This window comes from Echinops telfairi, unplaced genomic scaffold, assembly GCF_000313985.2.
Source record: "Echinops telfairi isolate 266 unplaced genomic scaffold, ASM31398v2 ScPeMD7_2010;HRSCAF=2546, whole genome shotgun sequence".
NCBI lineage: Eukaryota > Metazoa > Chordata > Mammalia > Afrosoricida > Tenrecidae > Echinops > Echinops telfairi.
In genome coordinates, this window is record NW_022105908.1 from 7,704,700 (window position 1) to 7,710,784 (window position 6,085).

Consider the following 6,085-nt stretch of genomic DNA (forward strand, 5'->3'; position numbering starts at 1 on the left):
CAGGTACCGTGCGGGTCTCACAGCAAAGGAAGCAGTTAAATAGCCACCGTTCCATAGCTCCCTCCTGTTCTGAACTCTTTCCTCTGCTGTGCCAATTACTGTAGCTTTTAAGACCCCAGGGACTACACAATTTACTAGGAGGCACAACAGAAGTATTCAATATATTATTAAGCACCCATTAGCAAAGAGTTAAGCCGCAGTTTTATGAAAGCAGAGAGTCACTTCAAAAAGAAAAAAGTGGGCCCCTCTCCCCAGTGAGAAGGGACCACCATAAGCATAGATAAGATATACTTTTCTCTGGAGGACCCCCTGAGAAGTAAGGGGACACCTTAAGCATAGTTGAGATACGCTTCCGTCTGGGTGCGAAGCCGGTCTCCCCTCTGGAGTTGACATGAAGACATTGTCTACGGGAACACTGCTTACAAGGCACTTACACGGCGCTTTCAGGTGGGAGGGGGTTGCTGCTCTGCAGACGGTCAAGCAACTTTCTAATTCATTACCCAGTCCGTCCTGCGGTCTCGCGAATCATTTCTTTCCCTTTTATCTGGGCTGTTGCTCTGGGGTGGCATGTCGCAGAATGTTGCAGTCCGGCATCAGGATGTCCACAGGGCCTGGCTTCAAGGTTACAGGGTTGCCCAAGCCAGTTCTCACAGGGTCCTTTGTTCATTGTGTCATAGGGTCCTTTGTTCATTCCCTTAGCTGGCAGGGCAGAAGCCCCATTCTGTCCCTGTCAAAATGTAAGTTCAGGTTAAAGCTGAAGGCAATGAAAAGAAGTCCAGGAGAGCCAAAATATGACCTGGAGACTCTCCGACATGAATTTCAATAGCCCCTCGAGAACAGGTTTGGTGCACTGAACACTAATTGACAGAAGGCTCGATGAGCTAGAGAAGGGCATCAAGAACATCATTCATGAAGAAAGCAAAAGGTCACGAGAGACGGGAAAGAATTACGAAAAGATCAAAGTGGATGTCAGCAGAGCCTCTGGAACAGAGATGCAGAGGATGGAGAGAAGCTAAAGCAAACGATGGCGACGAGGAAGTCAAAGAGCTGAACAGGCGATTCCAAAGCAAACTACTACGAGGAAATGTGCAAAGACCTGGAGTTGGAAAACAGGCAGAACACGCTCAGCGTACTTAAACCAGCGGTTCTCAAGCTGTGGGTCGCCACACCTTTGGGGGTCGAACGACCCTTTCCCAGGGGTCACCCAATTCATCGCAGTAGCAAAATGACAGTGATGAAGTAGCAATGAAAACAATGGTATGGCTGGGAGGAAGTGTATGAAAGGGCTGCGCCATTCCGAAGGCTGAGAACCACTGTCTTAAACCGAAAGAACGCAAGAAAAAATTCAAGCCGCAAGTTGCAATGTTCAAAGATTCTATGGGCAAAATATTGAACGATGCAGGAAGCATCCAAGGATAGGATGAATACACAGAGTACCTGTACCACACAGGACTGGTCGCCAATCAACCCTTCCAGGAGGCAGCATGTGAACCGACTGCGTGGTCCCTAACAACGACAAGGCAGGTCCCTGCCTTCTCCGCTTCTCACCTTTGCTGTAGAGTCGTTATCGGCCTTTCGGTCTCCTGTACGTGGTTTTTTTAAATTGGGGCAAACAATATCCTTTATCATGGTGCCAACTATTGCTGCGGTAAAAGATGACCTCAGTGTCGGGCATCATCAGAAGGAAAGGTCTTGCCATGGTGAATGGGGTGGGGGGGTACGGAGGAGAGACCCAGAGCCCATTTGTGGGCCACTGGAGATCCCCTTGCGGAGGGGTCTCGGGGAGGACACGAGCCAGTTGGGGTGTGATGTGGCAATGATGAAGAATGCAACTTTCCTCTGGCTCCTGGGTACTTCCTCCCCACCCCCCACTACCATGATCCGAATTCTACCTTGCAAGTCTGGCTAAACCAGAGGATGTACACTGGTACAGATAGGAACTGGGAACACAGGCAATCCAGGGCGGATGAGCCCTTCAGGACCAGTGGTGTGAGTGGCGATACTGGGAGGGTAGAGGGAGAGTGGGTAGGAAAGAGGGAACTGATTACAAGGATCTACATGTGACCTCCTCCCTGGGGGACGGACAACAGAGGGGTGGGTGAAGGGAGACGTCGGACAGGGCAAGATATGACAAAATAATAATTTATAAATTATCAAGGGCTCATGAGAGGGGGAGGAGCGGGGAAGCAGGGGTAAAAATGAGGACCTGATGCCAGGACCTTAAGTGGAGAGGAAATGTTTTGAGAATGATGAGGGCAGTGAATGTACAAATGTGCTTTACACAATGGATGGATGTATGGATTGTGATAAGAGTTGTATGAGCCCCTAATAAAATGATTTTTTTTAAAAAAGATGACCTCAGGGCATGGTTTCGAGTCGAAGTTTTAGGAGTGTCTCAAGTGGATCATCTTACGAAGTCGTTGAGTCTCAGAGGGTCCAGGGAGCCCAGAATTGTTCAGCGTTTAGGCCCCGTTCTGTGGTTTTCCCCTCTCCGGTCCGTCTGTCGACTGTCGCTCTGCTCAGACTGGTTGGTGGGAGTAGCCAGGCACCATCAGGGTCTTCTGGTCGGCAGGTGGAAGAGGCCACGGCTCCTCTAGGCTAGGTTAGAGACTCGCTTCTTCTCTGAGCTTTCAGTTCCCTTGCCAGGGTGGCAACTTCTGAAAAAGGGTGGGAAATCCCAACTGTATCACCATGTATCACCAGGAAGTACATTTCAAACCTTTGATCCTATTATTTTCATTTTACTTCTGTTAGGTAACCATGTACTTTGTCATCCAACTGTGAATTAAAGAGGGTCCTATTATTATGATGCTGAGATGAGGGATGTCCACTGTGATCATCTCCAGAACACTAGGAGATTCGAACCACCGACCTACGGTGTACTTATCTTTCGACCGTGGAGTTTGGAGTCTTTCTGCAGGATTGTTTTCACTAAGCAGCTTGGTTTCCTTTTCTGTCCAGGAGTTTCACGGGCCCTTCCACTGATCTCCAGTCTCAAAGTCGACATTACACGGAATAGCATGCCTGGCATAGTGGGTGTATTACAGATCCTGTCATTTAATCAGAAGTTGGCTTAGCTCAGTTCCTATGTCCTCCCAATTAAGGCTACTAAGAAGAAAATGCTTATGTGTATGTATCTGAAAATAAGAAGAGAACATTACACATAAACTTTTAAACTTTACCAGTGGGAGAATATATTGTCAGTGGAAGGAAACACTGAAGATCTTAGACGCAGAAATTAAAGGGGGGAAAAAACATTGATTTATCTGGTCAATAAAACAAAATACAGGTTCTGTGAACAATCAATCAAAAGGGTACCCTTTGGCAAACATGCACCTGCACCCATTCAGCTGAGCAGGCCTTGAAACAACACACAAACCTCCCTGAGGGGGCTCACTTCTGAAACCATGATTAGCATGAAGGTCCTGCTTCGTAGAGGCAATAACCCTTACACGAAGCAGGGGGTCAGCAGTGGGTGCCGGAGTCAGGAATTTCCACCTCAGGCTCAAAACAGCAAAATCGACTGCCCTCCAGCGGATCCTGACTCATAGTAACCCCACAGGACAGACTAAACTGCTAACAGTTCCCAAAACTGTAAATCTAAGAGAAGCCGACAGCCTCACCTTTCTCCTGCAGAGCAGTTGGTGAGGATGAACTGTCCACCTTGCTGGCCAGCCCAACACTTAGCCCACAGCGCTAGCAGGGACCCTTCTGGGGCACTTTCCAGGCCTGTCATTCACAGAGTATTTCTGTCTTCTTCTAGTCGTTGGAGAAATGGTGGATGGCAGTGCCCCTGATTCTATAATTACAGGCTGTTCTTTTTATATTTCACTGCAGTCTGCTTAGTGTTCCATTAATTAGAAATGCCTGAATGACAGTACGTGGGACTTATTTCATTCATAAATATTAGGCCACAAAGAAAAATCTTTTTTAAAAAAATCCCAAAGCAACACACAGCCATATTCATTGTCTACAAAGAAATAAAATGAGAATTGTACAACAGGATGCCGTTTTACATCACTCAAGTTAGAGGGGGAAAGGAAATAAAGACTAAAACTACAAACTCTCTAGAAAGAAATTTCAACATGAAAATTATCTGGGTATTTGCCAAAGAGCTACCAAAAAACTAAACCGACTGCCATTAAGTTGATTCCTACTCGCTGTGATTGTCCAGAGTCTCCAAGACTAGAAATCTTGATGGAAGCAGACAGTCTCGTCCTTCCTCTTACTTTTGACCTTGAACTGCTGACCTTGCAGTTAGCAGCTGTGTTAGGCCTGGTTGACTAGAGAAAGAAATCCAGAGACACTTACATAAGTATAAGAAAGAGCTTTGTATCGAGAAGTAATCAAGCATCAGTAAAACATTCCATCCCAGTCCAGATGACGTCCATAAGTCCAATACTGGTCTATAAGTCTGATACTAGTCCATAAATCCCTCTTCAGGCTCACACAGGTACATGCAGTGATGCAGGATGCAGGAAGATCACAGGATGGCGGGTGCAGAATGTGTGTATCCAATGGCGGTGTGGCCACATCACAGGTCTTGCTCAGGTCTTGGCATGGCTCATCAACAGGAAAGTGGAGGAAGGGAGGGAGGGAGGGAAGGAAGGAAGGATGGAGAGAGAAAGAGAGAGACCTCCAGAGGGCCATTTATCTCCAAAGAAGGTCATCAAGCTGTGACCCAGCCCACAGCTACAACAGCACTACTCAGAGGGAAATTTAGTGAGCTTATCTGAAACTGAGAAACGAATATTTTAAATAAAGGAACCAAGTTTTCAACTCTAGAAGTTGGAGAAAAGACTGAGTGGAAGGAAAAGATTAGTAAGTTTAAAGGCAGAAATTAAAGGGGCATAAAACAATGATTTATCTGGTTAATTAAGCAAAATAGTGGTTTTGTGAAAAGATTGATAAGAAGATCACTATTTGGCAAACCTGAATCTGCACCCATTCAGCTGCGCATGCCTTGCTGGCGGGGGCTCCCTTCTGAACTCATGATCACAAGGTCTCTGCAGAGGCGCCAGTCCCTGGATAGTACATGCAGCTAAGGTTCTTGGTTGCTAACCGAAAGGATGGCAAGGCATGTTCATCTCAATGAGACAGACTAGGGAGAGCAAGCTCTGCTTCTGAAATGTAGCCGATGTACACCTTACGGATCACAACAGAACACTGTTGGACTGTCTTATTTGTCACGAGCCATCACACGGGATCTCATGCTGAGAGAAAGCACGGAGAAAGCCAAGGGCGCTGGGGCCCCAGATTCCATAACTGGGCATAAATACCATGATGCTTCAAATGGATTCCAACTCGTGAGAGAGGAGGACTACTCCATCGTGTCTTCTTTGTTGTCATTTTTATGGGGAAACATCACAGAGCTTCCTTCTGTGGTTCTGCTGGGTGGTCCCAAACGGCTACATGCAGCCTCCTGAAACACCTATTAAAGAAAAACCAGGTTTCTAAGTGCCGCGTTACCACGTATGGATTTATATGAAGGGTTCTGCTACCACCTAGTGGACAGAGCTACTATCTGCAGCGTGAATTTCAGGGTAGAATTGCCCCTGTAGGTCTCCCAGACTGTAAATATTTGTGTGCTATTTATTTTTAAATATAATAGTTTTACTAACATGTTACACAATCCAATGTATCCATTCACATCTAGACTGTAAATATTGACGGGATTAGAAAGCTTCATCTTTTTCCCATAGGGTAGCTGGGGAGTTGGAACCGCTGACCTCACAGTTAGAAACCCATCGACTGCAACAATGGACTCAAATATAACACCTGGGAGTGTGACACCGGATTGGGCATTTTCTCTCTGTGCTACCTGGGGTCTCTAAGAATCGACTCGATGGAAATCGAGAGTTCTGGTTCACTGGAAGCTGCATTTCCCTGAGAAGAGCTGCCTTCTTGGAAGTGTTAAAGAAGATCTTTAGCTATTTCATGGTAGTAATTAATATTTTAATGCTTTGTTTTAAAGTTTTATTGTGTTTTAAGGTTTTTAAGGGCATTTTAAGATACACTGAGCAAAAATAACTTTCCATGTACCCAAATAGACACATCTTGTTTCCTGGCATGGACTGCAGGTGCC